We start from the raw sequence: 27906 nt of genomic DNA, 5'->3' as shown, positions 1-27906 counted from the left end.
ACAGAGAGAACATGAACATTTCTAGCACTTATAACACAAGCTAGAACTTTCTCCTCTCTGTGCCTGTGGTGATGGCGTTCAGTGTGTGAGATAGTCACCGGTGGCATTGCCATAGCAGGCAGAAGAAGAGATGGCGGTTCCTGGACATACTTTGTTCTCGGTGGAGAGTAACGCATATACTACTGAAATTACAGATGTAGGTCTTTGAACTGAAGGTATTAGACGCTATCTCTTCTTCTCATGCATGTCTTTCTAAAAGAAGTTCCTGTTGCCCTTACTTGTAAACTCAGAAAAACTGTGTTCCTATAGAGGCCAGCACCCGTTTCCAACGAAATAGAAGGAAGAACTTAAAGTACAGATGTAGGTCTTTGAACTGAAGGTATTAGACGCTATCTCTTGTTCTCATGCATGTCTTTCTAAAAGAAGTTCCTGTTGCCCTTACTTGTAAACTCAGAAAAACTGTGTTCCGATAGAGGCCAGCACCGGCTTCCAACGAATTAAAAGGTAGAAATGCACATTGAACATTCTACACCAACATATACATATTATGAAACGATTTCAACAGATGAAATTACGCCCTTGCTGTGCCGTTGTTGTCCTGCTGCATTGTTTGCTTCAGAGAACTTTCGAGTTCATACAATAGACTAAAGAGGAAACACTGTTTCCAGGAACGCTAGAGTCTTCTGGGTAGTGTGCTACAGGCGACACACTGAAGGAATTATGTGAGATTTCACCGTTCACATTTGTTCCCTATTTCGTTTCTTTGTAATTCACTGTGAAACTCAGAAAATACTGTGTTTTCAAAGAGGCCTAGCCTGTCAATTCTCTGTACTAAGGAATCATTCTTTGAAACAGAGATAACATGAACATTTCTAGCACTTATAACACAAGATAGAACGTTCTCCTCTCTGTGCCTGTGGTGATGGCGTTCATTGTGTGAGATAGTCACCAGTGGCATTGTCATAGCAGGCAGAAACAGAGATGGCGGTTCCTGGACATACTTGTTTTCGGTGGAGAGTAACGCATATACTACTGCAAGTACACATGTAGGTCTTTGAACTGAAGGTATTAGACGCTATCTTGTTCTCATGTATGGCTTTCTAAAAGTTCCTGTTGCCCTAACCTGTTGACTCAGAAAAACTGTGTTCTGATAGAGGCCAGCAACTGTTTCCAACAAAATAGAAGAAATGCACATTGAACATTCTAACCAATATATACTTATTATCATACGATTTCAACAGATGGAATTAGGCGTCTCTGTGCCGTTGTTGTTTTGCTGCATTGCTTGCTTCAGAGAACTTTCGAGTTCATACAGTAGACTAAAAAGAAACACTGTTTCCAGGAACGCTAGAGTCTTCTGGGTAGTGTTTTACAGGTGACACACTAAAGGAAATACGTGAGATTTCACCGTTCACATTTGTTCCCTATTTTGTTTCTTTGTAATTCACTGTGAAACTCAGAAATACAGTGTTTTCAAAGAGGCCTATGCTATAAATTCTCTGTACTAAAGAATCATTCTTTGAAACAGAGATAACATGAACATTTCTAGCACTTATAACACAAGATAGAACGTTCTCCTCTCTGTGCCTGTGGTGATGGCGTTCATTGTGTGAGATAGTCACCAGTGGGCTTTGTCATAGCAGGCAGAAGCAGAGATGGCGGTTCCTGGACATACTTGTTTTCGGTGGAGAGTAACGCATATACTACTGCAAGTACACATGTAGGTCTTTGAACTGAAGGTATTAGACGCTATCTTGTTCTCATGTATGGCTTTCTAAAAGTTCCTGTTGCCCTAACCTGTTGACTCAGAAAAACTGTGTTCTGATAGAGGCCAGCAACTGTTTCCAACAAAAATAGAAAAAATGCACATTGAACATTCTAACCAACATATACATATTATCAAACGATTTCAACAGATGAAATTAGGCCCTTGCTGTGCCGTTGTTGTCCTGCTGCATTGTTTGCTTCAGAGAACTTTCGAGTTCATACAATAGACTAAAGAGGAAACACTGTTTCCAGGAACGCTAGAGTCTTCTGGGTAGTGTGCTACAGGCGACACACTGAAGGAATTATGTGAGATTTCACCGTTCACATTTGTTCCCTATTTCGTTTCTTTGTAATTCACTGTGAAACTCAGAAAATACTGTGTTTTCAAAGAGGCCTAGCCTGTCAATTCTCTGTACTAAGGAATCATTCTTTGAAACAGAGATAACATGAACATTTCTAGCACTTATAACACAAGATAGAACGTTCTCCTCTCTGTGCCTGTGGTGATGGCGTTCATTGTGTGAGATAGTCACCAGTGGCATTGTCATAGCAGGCAGAAACAGAGATGGCGGTTCCTGGACATACTTGTTTTCGGTGGAGAGTAACGCATATACTACTGCAAGTACACATGTAGGTCTTTGAACTGAAGGTATTAGACGCTATCTTGTTCTCATGTATGGCTTTCTAAAAGTTCCTGTTGCCCTAACCTGTTGACTCAGAAAAACTGTGTTCTGATAGAGGCCAGCAACTGTTTCCAACAAAAATAGAAAAAATGCACATTGAACATTCTAACCAACATATACATATTATCAAACGATTTCAACAGATGAAATTAGGCCCTTGCTGTGCCGTTGTTGTCCTGCTGCATTGTTTGCTTCAGAGAACTTTCGAGTTCATACAATAGACTAAAGAGGAAACACTGTTTCCAGGAACGCTAGAGTCTTCTGGGTAGTGTGCTACAGGCGACACACTGAAGGAATTATGTGAGATTTCACCGTTCACATTTGTTCCCTATTTCGTTTCTTTGTAATTCACTGTGAAACTCAGAAAATACTGTGTTTTCAAAGAGGCCTAGCCTGTCAATTCTCTGTACTAAGGAATCATTCTTTGAAACAGAGATAACATGAACATTTCTAGCACTTATAACACAAGATAGAACGTTCTCCTCTCTGTGCCTGTGGTGATGGCGTTCATTGTGTGAGATAGTCACCAGTGGCATTGTCATAGCAGGCAGAAACAGAGATGGCGGTTCCTGGACATACTTGTTTTCGGTGGAGAGTAACGCATATACTACTGCAAGTACACATGTAGGTCTTTGAACTGAAGGTATTAGACGCTATCTTGTTCTCATGTATGGCTTTCTAAAAGTTCCTGTTGCCCTAACCTGTTGACTCAGAAAAACTGTGTTCTGATAGAGGCCAGCAACTGTTTCCAACAAAATAGAAGAAATGCACATTGAACATTCTAACCAATATATACTTATTATCATACGATTTCAACAGATGGAATTAGGCGTCTCTGTGCCGTTGTTGTTTTGCTGCATTGCTTGCTTCAGAGAACTTTCGAGTTCATACAGTAGACTAAAAAAGAAACACTGTTTCCAGGAACGCTAGAGTCTTCTGGGTAGTGTTTTACAGGTGACACACTAAAGGAAATACGTGAGATTTCACCGTTCACATTTGTTCCCTATTTTGTTTCTTTGTAATTCACTGTGAAACTCAGAAAATACAGTGTTTTCAAAGAGGCCTATGCTATAAATTCTCTGTACTAAAGAATCATTCTTTGAAACAGAGATAACATGAACATTTCTAGCACTTATAACACAAGATAGAACGTTCTCCTCTCTGTGCCTGTGGTGATGGCGTTCATTGTGTGAGATAGTCACCAGTGGCTTTGTCATAGCAGGCAGAAGCAGAGATGGCGGTTCCTGGACATACTTGTTTTCGGTGGAGAGTAACGCATATACTACTGCAAGTACACATGTAGGTCTTTGAACTGAAGGTATTAGACGCTATCTTGTTCTCATGTATGGCTTTCTAAAAGTTCCTGTTGCCCTAACCTGTTGACTCAGAAAAACTGTGTTCTGATAGAGGCCAGCAACTGTTTCCAACAAAAATAGAAAAAATGCACATTGAACATTCTAACCAACATATACATATTATCAAACGATTTCAACAGATGGAATTAGGCCCTTGCTGTGCCGTTGTTGTCCTGCTGCATTGTTTGCTTCAGAGAACTTTCGAGTTCATACAATAGACTAAAGAGGAAACACTGCCTCCAGGAACGCTAGAGTCTTCTGGGTAGTGTGCTACAGGCGACACACTGAAGGAAATATGTCAGATTTCACCGTTACATTTGTTCCCTATTTCGTTTCTTTGTAATTCACTGTGAAACTCAGAAAATACTGTGTTTTCAAAGAGGCCTAGCCTGTCAGTTCTCTGTACTAAAGAATCATTCTTTGAAACAGAGAGAACATGAACATTTCTAGCACTTATAACACAAGCTAGAACTTTCTCCTCTCTGTGCCTGTGGTGATGGCGTTCAGTGTGTGAGATAGTCACCGGTGGCATTGCCATAGCAGGCAGAAGAAGAGATGGCGGTTCCTGGACATACTTTGTTCTCGGTGGAGAGTAACGCATATACTACTGAAATTACAGATGTAGGTCTTTGAACTGAAGGTATTAGACGCTATCTCTTCTTCTCATGCATGTCTTTCTAAAAGAAGTTCCTGTTGCCCTTACTTGTAAACTCAGAAAACTGTGTTCCTATAGAGGCCAGCACCCGTTTCCAACGAAATAGAAGGAAGAACTTAAAGTACAGATGTAGGTCTTTGAACTGAAGGTATTAGACGCTATCTCTTGTTCTCATGCATGTCTTTCTAAAAGAAGTTCCTGTTGCCCTTACTTGTAAACTCAGAAAAACTGTGTTCCGATAGAGGCCAGCACCGGCTTCCAACGAAATAAAAGGTAGAAATGCACATTGAACATTCTAACCAACATATACATATTATGAAACGATTTCAACAGATGAAATTACGCCCTTGCTGTGCCGTTGTTGTCCTGCTGCATTGTTTGCTTCAGAGAACTTTCGAGTTCATACAATAGACTAAAGAGGAAACACTGTTTCCAGGAACGCTAGAGTCTTCTGGGTAGTGTGCTACAGGCGACACACTGAAGGAATTATGTGAGATTTCACCGTTCACATTTGTTCCCTATTTCGTTTCTTTGTAATTCACTGTGAAACTCAGAAAATACTGTGTTTTCAAAGAGGCCTAGCCTGTCAATTCTCTGTACTAAGGAATCATTCTTTGAAACAGAGATAACATGAACATTTCTAGCACTTATAACACAAGATAGAACGTTCTCCTCTCTGTGCCTGTGGTGATGGCGTTCATTGTGTGAGATAGTCACCAGTGGCATTGTCATAGCAGGCAGAAACAGAGATGGCGGTTCCTGGACATACTTGTTTTCGGTGGAGAGTAACGCATATACTACTGCAAGTACACATGTAGGTCTTTGAACTGAAGGTATTAGACGCTATCTTGTTCTCATGTATGGCTTTCTAAAAGTTCCTGTTGCCCTAACCTGTTGACTCAGAAAAACTGTGTTCTGATAGAGGCCAGCAACTGTTTCCAACAAAATAGAAGAAATGCACATTGAACATTCTAACCAATATATACTTATTATCATACGATTTCAACAGATGGAATTAGGCGTCTCTGTGCCGTTGTTGTTTTGCTGCATTGCTTGCTTCAGAGAACTTTCGAGTTCATACAGTAGACTAAAAAAGAAACACTGTTTCCAGGAACGCTAGAGTCTTCTGGGTAGTGTTTTACAGGTGACACACTAAAGGAAATACGTGAGATTTCACCGTTCACATTTGTTCCCTATTTTGTTTCTTTGTAATTCACTGTGAAACTCAGAAAATACAGTGTTTTCAAAGAGGCCTATGCTATAAATTCTCTGTACTAAAGAATCATTCTTTGAAACAGAGATAACATGAACATTTCTAGCACTTATAACACAAGATAGAACGTTCTCCTCTCTGTGCCTGTGGTGATGGCGTTCATTGTGTGAGATAGTCACCAGTGGCTTTGTCATAGCAGGCAGAAGCAGAGATGGCGGTTCCTGGACATACTTGTTTTCGGTGGAGAGTAACGCATATACTACTGCAAGTACACATGTAGGTCTTTGAACTGAAGGTATTAGACGCTATCTTGTTCTCATGTATGGCTTTCTAAAAGTTCCTGTTGCCCTAACCTGTTGACTCAGAAAAACTGTGTTCTGATAGAGGCCAGCAACTGTTTCCAACAAAAATAGAAAAAATGCACATTGAACATTCTAACCAACATATACATATTATCAAACGATTTCAACAGATGAAATTAGGCCCTTGCTGTGCCGTTGTTGTCCTGCTGCATTGTTTGCTTCAGAGAACTTTCGAGTTCATACAATAGACTAAAGAGGAAACACTGTTTCCAGGAACGCTAGAGTCTTCTGGGTAGTGTGCTACAGGCGACACACTGAAGGAATTATGTGAGATTTCACCGTTCACATTTGTTCCCTATTTCGTTTCTTTGTAATTCACTGTGAAACTCAGAAAATACTGTGTTTTCAAAGAGGCCTAGCCTGTCAATTCTCTGTACTAAGGAATCATTCTTTGAAACAGAGATAACATGAACATTTCTAGCACTTATAACACAAGATAGAACGTTCTCCTCTCTGTGCCTGTGGTGATGGCGTTCATTGTGTGAGATAGTCACCAGTGGCATTGTCATAGCAGGCAGAAACAGAGATGGCGGTTCCTGGACATACTTGTTTTCGGTGGAGAGTAACGCATATACTACTGCAAGTACACATGTAGGTCTTTGAACTGAAGGTATTAGACGCTATCTTGTTCTCATGTATGGCTTTCTAAAAGTTCCTGTTGCCCTAACCTGTTGACTCAGAAAAACTGTGTTCTGATAGAGGCCAGCAACTGTTTCCAACAAAAATAGAAAAAATGCACATTGAACATTCTAACCAACATATACATATTATCAAACGATTTCAACAGATGGAATTAGGCCCTTGCTGTGCCGTTGTTGTCCTGCTGCATTGTTTGCTTCAGAGAACTTTCGAGTTCATACAATAGACTAAAGAGGAAACACTGCCTCCAGGAACGCTAGAGTCTTCTGGGTAGTGTGCTACAGGCGACACACTGAAGGAAATATGTCAGATTTCACCGTTACATTTGTTCCCTATTTCGTTTCTTTGTAATTCACTGTGAAACTCAGAAAATACTGTGTTTTCAAAGAGGCCTAGCCTGTCAGTTCTCTGTACTAAAGAATCATTCTTTGAAACAGAGAGAACATGAACATTTCTAGCACTTATAACACAAGCTAGAACTTTCTCCTCTCTGTGCCTGTGGTGATGGCGTTCAGTGTGTGAGATAGTCACCGGTGGCATTGCCATAGCAGGCAGAAGAAGAGATGGCGGTTCCTGGACATACTTTGTTCTCGGTGGAGAGTAACGCATATACTACTGAAATTACAGATGTAGGTCTTTGAACTGAAGGTATTAGACGCTATCTCTTCTTCTCATGCATGTCTTTCTAAAAGAAGTTCCTGTTGCCCTTACTTGTAAACTCAGAAAAACTGTGTTCCTATAGAGGCCAGCACCCGTTTCCAACGAAATAGAAGGAAGAACTTAAAGTACAGATGTAGGTCTTTGAACTGAAGGTATTAGACGCTATCTCTTGTTCTCATGCATGTCTTTCTAAAAGAAGTTCCTGTTGCCCTTACTTGTAAACTCAGAAAAACTGTGTTCCGATAGAGGCCAGCACCGGCTTCCAACGAAATAAAAGGTAGAAATGCACATTGAACATTCTAACCAACATATACATATTATGAAACGATTTCAACAGATGAAATTAGGCCCTTGCTGTGCCGTTGTTGTCCTGCTGCATTGTTTGCTTCAGAGAACTTTCGAGTTCATACAATAGACTAAAGAGGAAACACTGTTTCCAGGAACGCTAGAGTCTTCTGGGTAGTGTGCTACAGGCGACACACTGAAGGAATTATGTGAGATTTCACCGTTCACATTTGTTCCCTATTTCGTTTCTTTGTAATTCACTGTGAAACTCAGAAAATACTGTGTTTTCAAAGAGGCCTAGCCTGTCAATTCTCTGTACTAAGGAATCATTCTTTGAAACAGAGATAACATGAACATTTCTAGCACTTATAACACAAGATAGAACGTTCTCCTCTCTGTGCCTGTGGTGATGGCGTTCATTGTGTGAGATAGTCACCAGTGGCATTGTCATAGCAGGCAGAAACAGAGATGGCGGTTCCTGGACATACTTGTTTTCGGTGGAGAGTAACGCATATACTACTGCAAGTACACATGTAGGTCTTTGAACTGAAGGTATTAGACGCTATCTTGTTCTCATGTATGGCTTTCTAAAAGTTCCTGTTGCCCTAACCTGTTGACTCAGAAAAACTGTGTTCTGATAGAGGCCAGCAACTGTTTCCAACAAAAATAGAAAAAATGCACATTGAACATTCTAACCAACATATACATATTATCAAACGATTTCAACAGATGGAATTAGGCCCTTGCTGTGCCGTTGTTGTCCTGCTGCATTGTTTGCTTCAGAGAACTTTCGAGTTCATACAATAGACTAAAGAGGAAACACTGCCTCCAGGAACGCTAGAGTCTTCTGGGTAGTGTGCTACAGGCGACACACTGAAGGAAATATGTCAGATTTCACCGTTACATTTGTTCCCTATTTCGTTTCTTTGTAATTCACTGTGAAACTCAGAAAATACTGTGTTTTCAAAGAGGCCTAGCCTGTCAGTTCTCTGTACTAAAGAATCATTCTTTGAAACAGAGAGAACATGAACATTTCTAGCACTTATAACACAAGCTAGAACTTTCTCCTCTCTGTGCCTGTGGTGATGGCGTTCAGTGTGTGAGATAGTCACCGGTGGCATTGCCATAGCAGGCAGAAGAAGAGATGGCGGTTCCTGGACATACTTTGTTCTCGGTGGAGAGTAACGCATATACTACTGAAATTACAGATGTAGGTCTTTGAACTGAAGGTATTAGACGCTATCTCTTCTTCTCATGCATGTCTTTCTAAAAGAAGTTCCTGTTGCCCTTACTTGTAAACTCAGAAAAACTGTGTTCCTATAGAGGCCAGCACCCGTTTCCAACGAAATAGAAGGAAGAACTTAAAGTACAGATGTAGGTCTTTGAACTGAAGGTATTAGACGCTATCTCTTGTTCTCATGCATGTCTTTCTAAAAGAAGTTCCTGTTGCCCTTACTTGTAAACTCAGAAAAACTGTGTTCCGATAGAGGCCAGCACCGGCTTCCAACGAAATAAAAGGTAGAAATGCACATTGAACATTCTAACCAACATATACATATTATGAAACGATTTCAACAGATGAAATTACGCCCTTGCTGTGCCGTTGTTGTCCTGCTGCATTGTTTGCTTCAGAGAACTTTCGAGTTCATACAATAGACTAAAGAGGAAACACTGTTTCCAGGAACGCTAGAGTCTTCTGGGTAGTGTGCTACAGGCGACACACTGAAGGAATTATGTGAGATTTCACCGTTCACATTTGTTCCCTATTTCGTTTCTTTGTAATTCACTGTGAAACTCAGAAAATACTGTGTTTTCAAAGAGGCCTAGCCTGTCAATTCTCTGTACTAAGGAATCATTCTTTGAAACAGAGATAACATGAACATTTCTAGCACTTATAACACAAGATAGAACGTTCTCCTCTCTGTGCCTGTGGTGATGGCGTTCATTGTGTGAGATAGTCACCAGTGGCATTGTCATAGCAGGCAGAAACAGAGATGGCGGTTCCTGGACATACTTGTTTTCGGTGGAGAGTAACGCATATACTACTGCAAGTACACATGTAGGTCTTTGAACTGAAGGTATTAGACGCTATCTTGTTCTCATGTATGGCTTTCTAAAAGTTCCTGTTGCCCTAACCTGTTGACTCAGAAAAACTGTGTTCTGATAGAGGCCAGCAACTGTTTCCAACAAAATAGAAGAAATGCACATTGAACATTCTAACCAATATATACTTATTATCATACGATTTCAACAGATGGAATTAGGCGTCTCTGTGCCGTTGTTGTTTTGCTGCATTGCTTGCTTCAGAGAACTTTCGAGTTCATACAGTAGACTAAAAAAGAAACACTGTTTCCAGGAACGCTAGAGTCTTCTGGGTAGTGTTTTACAGGTGACACACTAAAGGAAATACGTGAGATTTCACCGTTCACATTTGTTCCCTATTTTGTTTCTTTGTAATTCACTGTGAAACTCAGAAAATACAGTGTTTTCAAAGAGGCCTATGCTATAAATTCTCTGTACTAAAGAATCATTCTTTGAAACAGAGATAACATGAACATTTCTAGCACTTATAACACAAGATAGAACGTTCTCCTCTCTGTGCCTGTGGTGATGGCGTTCATTGTGTGAGATAGTCACCAGTGGCTTTGTCATAGCAGGCAGAAGCAGAGATGGCGGTTCCTGGACATACTTGTTTTCGGTGGAGAGTAACGCATATACTACTGCAAGTACACATGTAGGTCTTTGAACTGAAGGTATTAGACGCTATCTTGTTCTCATGTATGGCTTTCTAAAAGTTCCTGTTGCCCTAACCTGTTGACTCAGAAAAACTGTGTTCTGATAGAGGCCAGCAACTGTTTCCAACAAAAATAGAAAAAATGCACATTGAACATTCTAACCAACATATACATATTATCAAACGATTTCAACAGATGAAATTAGGCCCTTGCTGTGCCGTTGTTGTCCTGCTGCATTGTTTGCTTCAGAGAACTTTCGAGTTCATACAATAGACTAAAGAGGAAACACTGTTTCCAGGAACGCTAGAGTCTTCTGGGTAGTGTGCTACAGGCGACACACTGAAGGAATTATGTGAGATTTCACCGTTCACATTTGTTCCCTATTTCGTTTCTTTGTAATTCACTGTGAAACTCAGAAAATACTGTGTTTTCAAAGAGGCCTAGCCTGTCAATTCTCTGTACTAAGGAATCATTCTTTGAAACAGAGATAACATGAACATTTCTAGCACTTATAACACAAGATAGAACGTTCTCCTCTCTGTGCCTGTGGTGATGGCGTTCATTGTGTGAGATAGTCACCAGTGGCATTGTCATAGCAGGCAGAAACAGAGATGGCGGTTCCTGGACATACTTGTTTTCGGTGGAGAGTAACGCATATACTACTGCAAGTACACATGTAGGTCTTTGAACTGAAGGTATTAGACGCTATCTTGTTCTCATGTATGGCTTTCTAAAAGTTCCTGTTGCCCTAACCTGTTGACTCAGAAAAACTGTGTTCTGATAGAGGCCAGCAACTGTTTCCAACAAAAATAGAAAAAATGCACATTGAACATTCTAACCAACATATACATATTATCAAACGATTTCAACAGATGAAATTAGGCCCTTGCTGTGCCGTTGTTGTCCTGCTGCATTGTTTGCTTCAGAGAACTTTCGAGTTCATACAATAGACTAAAGAGGAAACACTGTTTCCAGGAACGCTAGAGTCTTCTGGGTAGTGTGCTACAGGCGACACACTGAAGGAATTATGTGAGATTTCACCGTTCACATTTGTTCCCTATTTCGTTTCTTTGTAATTCACTGTGAAACTCAGAAAATACTGTGTTTTCAAAGAGGCCTAGCCTGTCAATTCTCTGTACTAAGGAATCATTCTTTGAAACAGAGATAACATGAACATTTCTAGCACTTATAACACAAGATAGAACGTTCTCCTCTCTGTGCCTGTGGTGATGGCGTTCATTGTGTGAGATAGTCACCAGTGGCATTGTCATAGCAGGCAGAAACAGAGATGGCGGTTCCTGGACATACTTGTTTTCGGTGGAGAGTAACGCATATACTACTGCAAGTACACATGTAGGTCTTTGAACTGAAGGTATTAGACGCTATCTTGTTCTCATGTATGGCTTTCTAAAAGTTCCTGTTGCCCTAACCTGTTGACTCAGAAAAACTGTGTTCTGATAGAGGCCAGCAACTGTTTCCAACAAAATAGAAGAAATGCACATTGAACATTCTAACCAATATATACTTATTATCATACGATTTCAACAGATGGAATTAGGCGTCTCTGTGCCGTTGTTGTTTTGCTGCATTGCTTGCTTCAGAGAACTTTCGAGTTCATACAGTAGACTAAAAAAGAAACACTGTTTCCAGGAACGCTAGAGTCTTCTGGGTAGTGTTTTACAGGTGACACACTAAAGGAAATACGTGAGATTTCACCGTTCACATTTGTTCCCTATTTTGTTTCTTTGTAATTCACTGTGAAACTCAGAAAATACAGTGTTTTCAAAGAGGCCTATGCTATAAATTCTCTGTACTAAAGAATCATTCTTTGAAACAGAGATAACATGAACATTTCTAGCACTTATAACACAAGATAGAACGTTCTCCTCTCTGTGCCTGTGGTGATGGCGTTCATTGTGTGAGATAGTCACCAGTGGCTTTGTCATAGCAGGCAGAAGCAGAGATGGCGGTTCCTGGACATACTTGTTTTCGGTGGAGAGTAACGCATATACTACTGCAAGTACACATGTAGGTCTTTGAACTGAAGGTATTAGACGCTATCTTGTTCTCATGTATGGCTTTCTAAAAGTTCCTGTTGCCCTAACCTGTTGACTCAGAAAAACTGTGTTCTGATAGAGGCCAGCAACTGTTTCCAACAAAAATAGAAAAAATGCACATTGAACATTCTAACCAACATATACATATTATCAAACGATTTCAACAGATGGAATTAGGCCCTTGCTGTGCCGTTGTTGTCCTGCTGCATTGTTTGCTTCAGAGAACTTTCGAGTTCATACAATAGACTAAAGAGGAAACACTGCCTCCAGGAACGCTAGAGTCTTCTGGGTAGTGTGCTACAGGCGACACACTGAAGGAAATATGTCAGATTTCACCGTTACATTTGTTCCCTATTTCGTTTCTTTGTAATTCACTGTGAAACTCAGAAAATACTGTGTTTTCAAAGAGGCCTAGCCTGTCAGTTCTCTGTACTAAAGAATCATTCTTTGAAACAGAGAGAACATGAACATTTCTAGCACTTATAACACAAGCTAGAACTTTCTCCTCTCTGTGCCTGTGGTGATGGCGTTCAGTGTGTGAGATAGTCACCGGTGGCATTGCCATAGCAGGCAGAAGAAGAGATGGCGGTTCCTGGACATACTTTGTTCTCGGTGGAGAGTAACGCATATACTACTGAAATTACAGATGTAGGTCTTTGAACTGAAGGTATTAGACGCTATCTCTTCTTCTCATGCATGTCTTTCTAAAAGAAGTTCCTGTTGCCCTTACTTGTAAACTCAGAAAAACTGTGTTCCTATAGAGGCCAGCACCCGTTTCCAACGAAATAGAAGGAAGAACTTAAAGTACAGATGTAGGTCTTTGAACTGAAGGTATTAGACGCTATCTCTTGTTCTCATGCATGTCTTTCTAAAAGAAGTTCCTGTTGCCCTTACTTGTAAACTCAGAAAAACTGTGTTCCGATAGAGGCCAGCACCGGCTTCCAACGAAATAAAAGGTAGAAATGCACATTGAACATTCTAACCAACATATACATATTATGAAACGATTTCAACAGATGAAATTACGCCCTTGCTGTGCCGTTGTTGTCCTGCTGCATTGTTTGCTTCAGAGAACTTTCGAGTTCATACAATAGACTAAAGAGGAAACACTGTTTCCAGGAACGCTAGAGTCTTCTGGGTAGTGTGCTACAGGCGACACACTGAAGGAATTATGTGAGATTTCACCGTTCACATTTGTTCCCTATTTCGTTTCTTTGTAATTCACTGTGAAACTCAGAAAATACTGTGTTTTCAAAGAGGCCTAGCCTGTCAATTCTCTGTACTAAGGAATCATTCTTTGAAACAGAGATAACATGAACATTTCTAGCACTTATAACACAAGATAGAACGTTCTCCTCTCTGTGCCTGTGGTGATGGCGTTCATTGTGTGAGATAGTCACCAGTGGCATTGTCATAGCAGGCAGAAACAGAGATGGCGGTTCCTGGACATACTTGTTTTCGGTGGAGAGTAACGCATATACTACTGCAAGTACACATGTAGGTCTTTGAACTGAAGGTATTAGACGCTATCTTGTTCTCATGTATGGCTTTCTAAAAGTTCCTGTTGCCCTAACCTGTTGACTCAGAAAAACTGTGTTCTGATAGAGGCCAGCAACTGTTTCCAACAAAATAGAAGAAATGCACATTGAACATTCTAACCAATATATACTTATTATCATACGATTTCAACAGATGGAATTAGGCGTCTCTGTGCCGTTGTTGTTTTGCTGCATTGCTTGCTTCAGAGAACTTTCGAGTTCATACAGTAGACTAAAAAAGAAACACTGTTTCCAGGAACGCTAGAGTCTTCTGGGTAGTGTTTTACAGGTGACACACTAAAGGAAATACGTGAGATTTCACCGTTCACATTTGTTCCCTATTTTGTTTCTTTGTAATTCACTGTGAAACTCAGAAAATACAGTGTTTTCAAAGAGGCCTATGCTATAAATTCTCTGTACTAAAGAATCATTCTTTGAAACAGAGATAACATGAACATTTCTAGCACTTATAACACAAGATAGAACGTTCTCCTCTCTGTGCCTGTGGTGATGGCGTTCATTGTGTGAGATAGTCACCAGTGGCTTTGTCATAGCAGGCAGAAGCAGAGATGGCGGTTCCTGGACATACTTGTTTTCGGTGGAGAGTAACGCATATACTACTGCAAGTACACATGTAGGTCTTTGAACTGAAGGTATTAGACGCTATCTTGTTCTCATGTATGGCTTTCTAAAAGTTCCTGTTGCCCTAACCTGTTGACTCAGAAAAACTGTGTTCTGATAGAGGCCAGCAACTGTTTCCAACAAAAATAGAAAAAATGCACATTGAACATTCTAACCAACATATACATATTATCAAACGATTTCAACAGATGAAATTAGGCCCTTGCTGTGCCGTTGTTGTCCTGCTGCATTGTTTGCTTCAGAGAACTTTCGAGTTCATACAATAGACTAAAGAGGAAACACTGTTTCCAGGAACGCTAGAGTCTTCTGGGTAGTGTGCTACAGGCGACACACTGAAGGAATTATGTGAGATTTCACCGTTCACATTTGTTCCCTATTTCGTTTCTTTGTAATTCACTGTGAAACTCAGAAAATACTGTGTTTTCAAAGAGGCCTAGCCTGTCAATTCTCTGTACTAAGGAATCATTCTTTGAAACAGAGATAACATGAACATTTCTAGCACTTATAACACAAGATAGAACGTTCTCCTCTCTGTGCCTGTGGTGATGGCGTTCATTGTGTGAGATAGTCACCAGTGGCATTGTCATAGCAGGCAGAAACAGAGATGGCGGTTCCTGGACATACTTGTTTTCGGTGGAGAGTAACGCATATACTACTGCAAGTACACATGTAGGTCTTTGAACTGAAGGTATTAGACGCTATCTTGTTCTCATGTATGGCTTTCTAAAAGTTCCTGTTGCCCTAACCTGTTGACTCAGAAAAACTGTGTTCTGATAGAGGCCAGCAACTGTTTCCAACAAAATAGAAGAAATGCACATTGAACATTCTAACCAATATATACTTATTATCATACGATTTCAACAGATGGAATTAGGCGTCTCTGTGCCGTTGTTGTTTTGCTGCATTGCTTGCTTCAGAGAACTTTCGAGTTCATACAGTAGACTAAAAAAGAAACACTGTTTCCAGGAACGCTAGAGTCTTCTGGGTAGTGTTTTACAGGTGACACACTAAAGGAAATACGTGAGATTTCACCGTTCACATTTGTTCCCTATTTTGTTTCTTTGTAATTCACTGTGAAACTCAGAAAATACAGTGTTTTCAAAGAGGCCTATGCTATAAATTCTCTGTACTAAAGAATCATTCTTTGAAACAGAGATAACATGAACATTTCTAGCACTTATAACACAAGATAGAACGTTCTCCTCTCTGTGCCTGTGGTGATGGCGTTCATTGTGTGAGATAGTCACCAGTGGCTTTGTCATAGCAGGCAGAAGCAGAGATGGCGGTTCCTGGACATACTTGTTTTCGGTGGAGAGTAACGCATATACTACTGCAAGTACACATGTAGGTCTTTGAACTGAAGGTATTAGACGCTATCTTGTTCTCATGTATGGCTTTCTAAAAGTTCCTGTTGCCCTAACCTGTTGACTCAGAAAAACTGTGTTCTGATAGAGGCCAGCAACTGTTTCCAACAAAAATAGAAAAAATGCACATTGAACATTCTAACCAACATATACATATTATCAAACGATTTCAACAGATGGAATTAGGCCCTTGCTGTGCCGTTGTTGTCCTGCTGCATTGTTTGCTTCAGAGAACTTTCGAGTTCATACAATAGACTAAAGAGGAAACACTGCCTCCAGGAACGCTAGAGTCTTCTGGGTAGTGTGCTACAGGCGACACACTGAAGGAAATATGTCAGATTTCACCGTTACATTTGTTCCCTATTTCGTTTCTTTGTAATTCACTGTGAAACTCAGAAAATACTGTGTTTTCAAAGAGGCCTAGCCTGTCAGTTCTCTGTACTAAAGAATCATTCTTTGAAACAGAGAGAACATGAACATTTCTAGCACTTATAACACAAGCTAGAACTTTCTCCTCTCTGTGCCTGTGGTGATGGCGTTCAGTGTGTGAGATAGTCACCGGTGGCATTGCCATAGCAGGCAGAAGAAGAGATGGCGGTTCCTGGACATACTTTGTTCTCGGTGGAGAGTAACGCATATACTACTGAAATTACAGATGTAGGTCTTTGAACTGAAGGTATTAGACGCTATCTCTTCTTCTCATGCATGTCTTTCTAAAAGAAGTTCCTGTTGCCCTTACTTGTAAACTCAGAAAAACTGTGTTCCTATAGAGGCCAGCACCCGTTTCCAACGAAATAGAAGGAAGAACTTAAAGTACAGATGTAGGTCTTTGAACTGAAGGTATTAGACGCTATCTCTTGTTCTCATGCATGTCTTTCTAAAAGAAGTTCCTGTTGCCCTTACTTGTAAACTCAGAAAAACTGTGTTCCGATAGAGGCCAGCACCGGCTTCCAACGAAATAAAAGGTAGAAATGCACATTGAACATTCTAACCAACATATACATATTATGAAACGATTTCAACAGATGAAATTACGCCCTTGCTGTGCCGTTGTTGTCCTGCTGCATTGTTTGCTTCAGAGAACTTTCGAGTTCATACAATAGACTAAAGAGGAAACACTGTTTCCAGGAACGCTAGAGTCTTCTGGGTAGTGTGCTACAGGCGACACACTGAAGGAATTATGTGAGATTTCACCGTTCACATTTGTTCCCTATTTCGTTTCTTTGTAATTCACTGTGAAACTCAGAAAATACTGTGTTTTCAAAGAGGCCTAGCCTGTCAATTCTCTGTACTAAGGAATCATTCTTTGAAACAGAGATAACATGAACATTTCTAGCACTTATAACACAAGATAGAACGTTCTCCTCTCTGTGCCTGTGGTGATGGCGTTCATTGTGTGAGATAGTCACCAGTGGCATTGTCATAGCAGGCAGAAACAGAGATGGCGGTTCCTGGACATACTTGTTTTCGGTGGAGAGTAACGCATATACTACTGCAAGTACACATGTAGGTCTTTGAACTGAAGGTATTAGACGCTATCTTGTTCTCATGTATGGCTTTCTAAAAGTTCCTGTTGCCCTAACCTGTTGACTCAGAAAAACTGTGTTCTGATAGAGGCCAGCAACTGTTTCCAACAAAATAGAAGAAATGCACATTGAACATTCTAACCAATATATACTTATTATCATACGATTTCAACAGATGGAATTAGGCGTCTCTGTGCCGTTGTTGTTTTGCTGCATTGCTTGCTTCAGAGAACTTTCGAGTTCATACAGTAGACTAAAAAAGAAACACTGTTTCCAGGAACGCTAGAGTCTTCTGGGTAGTGTTTTACAGGTGACACACTAAAGGAAATACGTGAGATTTCACCGTTCACATTTGTTCCCTATTTTGTTTCTTTGTAATTCACTGTGAAACTCAGAAAATACAGTGTTTTCAAAGAGGCCTATGCTATAAATTCTCTGTACTAAAGAATCATTCTTTGAAACAGAGATAACATGAACATTTCTAGCACTTATAACACAAGATAGAACGTTCTCCTCTCTGTGCCTGTGGTGATGGCGTTCATTGTGTGAGATAGTCACCAGTGGCTTTGTCATAGCAGGCAGAAGCAGAGATGGCGGTTCCTGGACATACTTGTTTTCGGTGGAGAGTAACGCATATACTACTGCAAGTACACATGTAGGTCTTTGAACTGAAGGTATTAGACGCTATCTTGTTCTCATGTATGGCTTTCTAAAAGTTCCTGTTGCCCTAACCTGTTGACTCAGAAAAACTGTGTTCTGATAGAGGCCAGCAACTGTTTCCAACAAAAATAGAAAAAATGCACATTGAACATTCTAACCAACATATACATATTATCAAACGATTTCAACAGATGGAATTAGGCCCTTGCTGTGCCGTTGTTGTCCTGCTGCATTGTTTGCTTCAGAGAACTTTCGAGTTCATACAATAGACTAAAGAGGAAACACTGCCTCCAGGAACGCTAGAGTCTTCTGGGTAGTGTGCTACAGGCGACACACTGAAGGAAATATGTCAGATTTCACCGTTACATTTGTTCCCTATTTCGTTTCTTTGTAATTCACTGTGAAACTCAGAAAATACTGTGTTTTCAAAGAGGCCTAGCCTGTCAGTTCTCTGTACTAAAGAATCATTCTTTGAAACAGAGAGAACATGAACATTTCTAGCACTTATAACACAAGCTAGAACTTTCTCCTCTCTGTGCCTGTGGTGATGGCGTTCAGTGTGTGAGATAGTCACCGGTGGCATTGCCATAGCAGGCAGAAGAAGAGATGGCGGTTCCTGGACATACTTTGTTCTCGGTGGAGAGTAACGCATATACTACTGAAATTACAGATGTAGGTCTTTGAACTGAAGGTATTAGACGCTATCTCTTCTTCTCATGCATGTCTTTCTAAAAGAAGTTCCTGTTGCCCTTACTTGTAAACTCAGAAAAACTGTGTTCCTATAGAGGCCAGCACCCGTTTCCAACGAAATAGAAGGAAGAACTTAAAGTACAGATGTAGGTCTTTGAACTGAAGGTATTAGACGCTATCTCTTGTTCTCATGCATGTCTTTCTAAAAGAAGTTCCTGTTGCCCTTACTTGTAAACTCAGAAAAACTGTGTTCCGATAGAGGCCAGCACCGGCTTCCAACGAAATAAAAGGTAGAAATGCACATTGAACATTCTAACCAACATATACATATTATGAAACGATTTCAACAGATGAAATTACGCCCTTGCTGTGCCGTTGTTGTCCTGCTGCATTGTTTGCTTCAGAGAACTTTCGAGTTCATACAATAGACTAAAGAGGAAACACTGTTTCCAGGAACGCTAGAGTCTTCTGGGTAGTGTGCTACAGGCGACACACTGAAGGAATTATGTGAGATTTCACCGTTCACATTTGTTCCCTATTTCGTTTCTTTGTAATTCACTGTGAAACTCAGAAAATACTGTGTTTTCAAAGAGGCCTAGCCTGTCAATTCTCTGTACTAAGGAATCATTCTTTGAAACAGAGATAACATGAACATTTCTAGCACTTATAACACAATATAGAACGTTCTCCTCTCTGTGCCTGTGGTGATGGCGTTCATTGTGTGAGATAGTCACCAGTGGCATTGTCATAGCAGGCAGAAACAGAGATGGCGGTTCCTGGACATACTTGTTTTCGGTGGAGAGTAACGCATATACTACTGCAAGTACACATGTAGGTCTTTGAACTGAAGGTATTAGACGCTATCTTGTTCTCATGTATGGCTTTCTAAAAGTTCCTGTTGCCCTAACCTGTTGACTCAGAAAAACTGTGTTCTGATAGAGGCCAGCAACTGTTTCCAACAAAATAGAAGAAATGCACATTGAACATTCTAACCAATATATACTTATTATCATACGATTTCAACAGATGGAATTAGGCGTCTCTGTGCCGTTGTTGTTTTGCTGCATTGCTTGCTTCAGAGAACTTTCGAGTTCATACAGTAGACTAAAAAAGAAACACTGTTTCCAGGAACGCTAGAGTCTTCTGGGTAGTGTTTTACAGGTGACACACTAAAGGAAATACGTGAGATTTCACCGTTCACATTTGTTCCCTATTTTGTTTCTTTGTAATTCACTGTGAAACTCAGAAAATACAGTGTTTTCAAAGAGGCCTATGCTATAAATTCTCTGTACTAAAGAATCATTCTTTGAAACAGAGATAACATGAACATTTCTAGCACTTATAACACAAGATAGAACGTTCTCCTCTCTGTGCCTGTGGTGATGGCGTTCATTGTGTGAGATAGTCACCAGTGGCTTTGTCATAGCAGGCAGAAGCAGAGATGGCGGTTCCTGGACATACTTGTTTTCGGTGGAGAGTAACGCATATACTACTGCAAGTACACATGTAGGTCTTTGAACTGAAGGTATTAGACGCTATCTTGTTCTCATGTATGGCTTTCTAAAAGTTCCTGTTGCCCTAACCTGTTGACTCAGAAAAACTGTGTTCTGATAGAGGCCAGCAACTGTTTCCAACAAAAATAGAAAAAATGCACATTGAACATTCTAACCAACATATACATATTATCAAACGATTTCAACAGATGAAATTAGGCCCTTGCTGTGCCGTTGTTGTCCTGCTGCATTGTTTGCTTCAGAGAACTTTCGAGTTCATACAATAGACTAAAGAGGAAACACTGTTTCCAGGAACGCTAGAGTCTTCTGGGTAGTGTGCTACAGGCGACACACTGAAGGAATTATGTGAGATTTCACCGTTCACATTTGTTCCCTATTTCGTTTCTTTGTAATTCACTGTGAAACTCAGAAAATACTGTGTTTTCAAAGAGGCCTAGCCTGTCAATTCTCTGTACTAAGGAATCATTCTTTGAAACAGAGATAACATGAACATTTCTAGCACTTATAACACAAGATAGAACGTTCTCCTCTCTGTGCCTGTGGTGATGGCGTTCATTGTGTGAGATAGTCACCAGTGGCATTGTCATAGCAGGCAGAAACAGAGATGGCGGTTCCTGGACATACTTGTTTTCGGTGGAGAGTAACGCATATACTACTGCAAGTACACATGTAGGTCTTTGAACTGAAGGTATTAGACGCTATCTTGTTCTCATGTATGGCTTTCTAAAAGTTCCTGTTGCCCTAACCTGTTGACTCAGAAAAACTGTGTTCTGATAGAGGCCAGCAACTGTTTCCAACAAAATAGAAGAAATGCACATTGAACATTCTAACCAATATATACTTATTATCATACGATTTCAACAGATGGAATTAGGCGTCTCTGTGCCGTTGTTGTTTTGCTGCATTGCTTGCTTCAGAGAACTTTCGAGTTCATACAGTAGACTAAAAAAGAAACACTGTTTCCAGGAACGCTAGAGTCTTCTGGGTAGTGTTTTACAGGTGACACACTAAAGGAAATACGTGAGATTTCACCGTTCACATTTGTTCCCTATTTTGTTTCTTTGTAATTCACTGTGAAACTCAGAAAATACAGTGTTTTCAAAGAGGCCTATGCTATAAATTCTCTGTACTAAAGAATCATTCTTTGAAACAGAGATAACATGAACATTTCTAGCACTTATAACACAAGATAGAACGTTCTCCTCTCTGTGCCTGTGGTGATGGCGTTCATTGTGTGAGATAGTCACCAGTGGCTTTGTCATAGCAGGCAGAAGCAGAGATGGCGGTTCCTGGACATACTTGTTTTCGGTGGAGAGTAACGCATATACTACTGCAAGTACACATGTAGGTCTTTGAACTGAAGGTATTAGACGCTATCTTGTTCTCATGTATGGCTTTCTAAAAGTTCCTGTTGCCCTAACCTGTTGACTCAGAAAAACTGTGTTCTGATAGAGGCCAGCAACTGTTTCCAACAAAAATAGAAAAAATGCACATTGAACATTCTAACCAACATATACATATTATCAAACGATTTCAACAGATGAAATTAGGCCCTTGCTGTGCCGTTGTTGTCCTGCTGCATTGTTTGCTTCAGAGAACTTTCGAGTTCATACAATAGACTAAAGAGGAAACACTGTTTCCAGGAACGCTAGAGTCTTCTGGGTAGTGTGCTACAGGCGACACACTGAAGGAATTATGTGAGATTTCACCGTTCACATTTGTTCCCTATTTCGTTTCTTTGTAATTCACTGTGAAACTCAGAAAATACTGTGTTTTCAAAGAGGCCTAGCCTGTCAATTCTCTGTACTAAGGAATCATTCTTTGAAACAGAGATAACATGAACATTTCTAGCACTTATAACACAAGATAGAACGTTCTCCTCTCTGTGCCTGTGGTGATGGCGTTCATTGTGTGAGATAGTCACCAGTGGCATTGTCATAGCAGGCAGAAACAGAGATGGCGGTTCCTGGACATACTTGTTTTCGGTGGAGAGTAACGCATATACTACTGCAAGTACACATGTAGGTCTTTGAACTGAAGGTATTAGACGCTATCTTGTTCTCATGTATGGCTTTCTAAAAGTTCCTGTTGCCCTAACCTGTTGACTCAGAAAAACTGTGTTCTGATAGAGGCCAGCAACTGTTTCCAACAAAATAGAAGAAATGCACATTGAACATTCTAACCAATATATACTTATTATCATACGATTTCAACAGATGGAATTAGGCGTCTCTGTGCCGTTGTTGTTTTGCTGCATTGCTTGCTTCAGAGAACTTTCGAGTTCATACAGTAGACTAAAAAAGAAACACTGTTTCCAGGAACGCTAGAGTCTTCTGGGTAGTGTTTTACAGGTGACACACTAAAGGAAATACGTGAGATTTCACCGTTCACATTTGTTCCCTATTTTGTTTCTTTGTAATTCACTGTGAAACTCAGAAAATACAGTGTTTTCAAAGAGGCCTATGCTATAAATTCTCTGTACTAAAGAATCATTCTTTGAAACAGAGATAACATGAACATTTCTAGCACTTATAACACAAGATAGAACGTTCTCCTCTCTGTGCCTGTGGTGATGGCGTTCATTGTGTGAGATAGTCACCAGTGGCTTTGTCATAGCAGGCAGAAGCAGAGATGGCGGTTCCTGGACATACTTGTTTTCGGTGGAGAGTAACGCATATACTACTGCAAGTACACATGTAGGTCTTTGAACTGAAGGTATTAGACGCTATCTTGTTCTCATGTATGGCTTTCTAAAAGTTCCTGTTGCCCTAACCTGTTGACTCAGAAAAACTGTGTTCTGATAGAGGCCAGCAACTGTTTCCAACAAAAATAGAAAAAATGCACATTGAACATTCTAACCAACATATACATATTATCAAACGATTTCAACAGATGAAATTAGGCCCTTGCTGTGCCGTTGTTGTCCTGCTGCATTGTTTGCTTCAGAGAACTTTCGAGTTCATACAATAGACTAAAGAGGAAACACTGTTTCCAGGAACGCTAGAGTCTTCTGGGTAGTGTGCTACAGGCGACACACTGAAGGAATTATGTGAGATTTCACCGTTCACATTTGTTCCCTATTTCGTTTCTTTGTAATTCACTGTGAAACTCAGAAAATACTGTGTTTTCAAAGAGGCCTAGCCTGTCAATTCTCTGTACTAAGGAATCATTCTTTGAAACAGAGATAACATGAACATTTCTAGCACTTATAACACAAGATAGAACGTTCTCCTCTCTGTGCCTGTGGTGATGGCGTTCATTGTGTGAGATAGTCACCAGTGGCATTGTCATAGCAGGCAGAAACAGAGATGGCGGTTCCTGGACATACTTGTTTTCGGTGGAGAGTAACGCATATACTACTGCAAGTACACATGTAGGTCTTTGAACTGAAGGTATTAGACGCTATCTTGTTCTCATGTATGGCTTTCTAAAAGTTCCTGTTGCCCTAACCTGTTGACTCAGAAAAACTGTGTTCTGATAGAGGCCAGCAACTGTTTCCAACAAAATAGAAGAAATGCACATTGAACATTCTAACCAATATATACTTATTATCATACGATTTCAACAGATGGAATTAGGCGTCTCTGTGCCGTTGTTGTTTTGCTGCATTGCTTGCTTCAGAGAACTTTCGAGTTCATACAGTAGACTAAAAAAGAAACACTGTTTCCAGGAACGCTAGAGTCTTCTGGGTAGTGTTTTACAGGTGACACACTAAAGGAAATACGTGAGATTTCACCGTTCACATTTGTTCCCTATTTTGTTTCTTTGTAATTCACTGTGAAACTCAGAAAATACAGTGTTTTCAAAGAGGCCTATGCTATAAATTCTCTGTACTAAAGAATCATTCTTTGAAACAGAGATAACATGAACATTTCTAGCACTTATAACACAAGATAGAACGTTCTCCTCTCTGTGCCTGTGGTGATGGCGTTCATTGTGTGAGATAGTCACCAGTGGCTTTGTCATAGCAGGCAGAAGCAGAGATGGCGGTTCCTGGACATACTTGTTTTCGGTGGAGAGTAACGCATATACTACTGCAAGTACACATGTAGGTCTTTGAACTGAAGGTATTAGACGCTATCTTGTTCTCATGTATGGCTTTCTAAAAGTTCCTGTTGCCCTAACCTGTTGACTCAGAAAAACTGTGTTCTGATAGAGGCCAGCAACTGTTTCCAACAAAAATAGAAAAAATGCACATTGAACATTCTAACCAACATATACATATTATCAAACGATTTCAACAGATGAAATTAGGCCCTTGCTGTGCCGTTGTTGTCCTGCTGCATTGTTTGCTTCAGAGAACTTTCGAGTTCATACAATAGACTAAAGAGGAAACACTGTTTCCAGGAACGCTAGAGTCTTCTGGGTAGTGTGCTACAGGCGACACACTGAAGGAATTATGTGAGATTTCACCGTTCACATTTGTTCCCTATTTCGTTTCTTTGTAATTCACTGTGAAACTCAGAAAATACTGTGTTTTCAAAGAGGCCTAGCCTGTCAATTCTCTGTACTAAGGAATCATTCTTTGAAACAGAGAGAACATGAACATTTCTAGCACTTATAACACAAGATAGAACGTTCTCCTCTCTGTGCCTGTGGTGATGGCGTTCATTGTGTGAGATAGTCACCAGTGGCATTGTCATAGCAGGCAGAAACAGAGATGGCGGTTCCTGGACATACTTGTTTTCGGTGGAGAGTAACGCATATACTACTGCAAGTACACATGTAGGTCTTTGAACTGAAGGTATTAGACGCTATCTTGTTCTCATGTATGGCTTTCTAAAAGTTCCTGTTGCCCTAACCTGTTGACTCAGAAAAACTGTGTTCTGATAGAGGCCAGCAACTGTTTCCAACAAAATAGAAGAAATGCACATTGAACATTCTAACCAATATATACTTATTATCATACGATTTCAACAGATGGAATTAGGCGTCTCTGTGCCGTTGTTGTTTTGCTGCATTGCTTGCTTCAGAGAACTTTCGAGTTCATACAGTAGACTAAAAAAGAAACACTGTTTCCAGGAACGCTAGAGTCTTCTGGGTAGTGTTTTACAGGTGACACACTAAAGGAAATACGTGAGATTTCACCGTTCACATTTGTTCCCTATTTTGTTTCTTTGTAATTCACTGTGAAACTCAGAAAATACAGTGTTTTCAAAGAGGCCTATGCTATAAATTCTCTGTACTAAAGAATCATTCTTTGAAACAGAGATAACATGAACATTTCTAGCACTTATAACACAAGATAGAACGTTCTCCTCTCTGTGCCTGTGGTGATGGCGTTCATTGTGTGAGATAGTCACCAGTGGCTTTGTCATAGCAGGCAGAAGCAGAGATGGCGGTTCCTGGACATACTTGTTTTCGGTGGAGAGTAACGCATATACTACTGCAAGTACACATGTAGGTCTTTGAACTGAAGGTATTAGACGCTATCTTGTTCTCATGTATGGCTTTCTAAAAGTTCCTGTTGCCCTAACCTGTTGACTCAGAAAAACTGTGTTCTGATAGAGGCCAGCAACTGTTTCCAACAAAAATAGAAAAAATGCACATTGAACATTCTAACCAACATATACATATTATCAAACGATTTCAACAGATGAAATTAGGCCCTTGCTGTGCCGTTGTTGTCCTGCTGCATTGTTTGCTTCAGAGAACTTTCGAGTTCATACAATAGACTAAAGAGGAAACACTGTTTCCAGGAACGCTAGAGTCTTCTGGGTAGTGTGCTACAGGCGACACACTGAAGGAATTATGTGAGATTTCACCGTTCACATTTGTTCCCTATTTCGTTTCTTTGTAATTCACTGTGAAATTCAGAAAATACTGTGTTTTCAAAGAGGCCTAGCCTGTCAATTCTCTGTACTAAGGAATCATTCTTTGAAACAGAGATAACATGAACATTTCTAGCACTTATAACACAAGATAGAACGTTCTCCTCTCTGTGCCTGTGGTGATGGCGTTCATTGTGTGAGATAGTCACCAGTGGCATTGTCATAGCAGGCAGAAACAGAGATGGCGGTTCCTGGACATACTTGTTTTCGGTGGAGAGTAACGCATATACTACTGCAAGTACACATGTAGGTCTTTGAACTGAAGGTATTAGACGCTATCTTGTTCTCATGTATGGCTTTCTAAAAGTTCCTGTTGCCCTAACCTGTTGACTCAGAAAAACTGTGTTCTGATAGAGGCCAGCAACTGTTTCCAACAAAATAGAAGAAATGCACATTGAACATTCTAACCAATATATACTTATTATCATACGATTTCAACAGATGGAATTAGGCGTCTCTGTGCCGTTGTTGTTTTGCTGCATTGCTTGCTTCAGAGAACTTTCGAGTTCATACAGTAGACTAAAAAAGAAACACTGTTTCCAGGAACGCTAGAGTCTTCTGGGTAGTGTTTTACAGGTGACACACTAAAGGAAATACGTGAGATTTCACCGTTCACATTTGTTCCCTATTTTGTTTCTTTGTAATTCACTGTGAAACTCAGAAAATACAGTGTTTTCAAAGAGGCCTATGCTATAAATTCTCTGTACTAAAGAATCATTCTTTGAAACAGAGATAACATGAACATTTCTAGCACTTATAACACAAGATAGAACGTTCTCCTCTCTGTGCCTGTGGTGATGGCGTTCATTGTGTGAGATAGTCACCAGTGGCTTTGTCATAGCAGGCAGAAGCAGAGATGGCGGTTCCTGGACATACTTGTTTTCGGTGGAGAGTAACGCATATACTACTGCAAGTACACATGTAGGTCTTTGAACTGAAGGTATTAGACGCTATCTTGTTCTCATGTATGGCTTTCTAAAAGTTCCTGTTGCCCTAACCTGTTGACTCAGAAAAACTGTGTTCTGATAGAGGCCAGCAACTGTTTCCAACAAAAATAGAAAAAATGCACATTGAACATTCTAACCAACATATACATATTATCAAACGATTTCAACAGATGAAATTACGCCCTTGCTGTGCCGTTGTTGTCCTGCTGCATTGTTTGCTTCAGAGAACTTTCGAGTTCATACAATAGACTAAAGAGGAAACACTGTTTCCAGGAACGCTAGAGTCTTCTGGGTAGTGTGCTACAGGCGACACACTGAAGGAATTATGTGAGATTTCACCGTTCACATTTGTTCCCTATTTCGTTTCTTTGTAATTCACTGTGAAACTCAGAAAATACTGTGTTTTCAAAGAGGCCTAGCCTGTCAATTCTCTGTACTAAGGAATCATTCTTTGAAACAGAGATAACATGAACATTTCTAGCACTTATAACACAAGATAGAACGTTCTCCTCTCTGTGCCTGTGGTGATGGCGTTCATTGTGTGAGATAGTCACCAGTGGCATTGTCATAGCAGGCAGAAACAGAGATGGCGGTTCCTGGACATACTTGTTTTCGGTGGAGAGTAACGCATATACTACTGCAAGTACACATGTAGGTCTTTGAACTGAAGGTATTAGACGCTATCTTGTTCTCATGTATGGCTTTCTAAAAGTTCCTGTTGCCCTAACCTGTTGACTCAGAAAAACTGTGTTCTGATAGAGGCCAGCAACTGTTTCCAACAAA

Source organism: Furipterus horrens, unplaced genomic scaffold, assembly GCF_987537825.1.
Source record: "Furipterus horrens unplaced genomic scaffold, mFurHor1.1.pri manual_scaffold_17, whole genome shotgun sequence".
Lineage (NCBI taxonomy): Eukaryota > Metazoa > Chordata > Mammalia > Chiroptera > Furipteridae > Furipterus > Furipterus horrens.
This window is presented reverse-complemented; position numbering follows the sequence as displayed.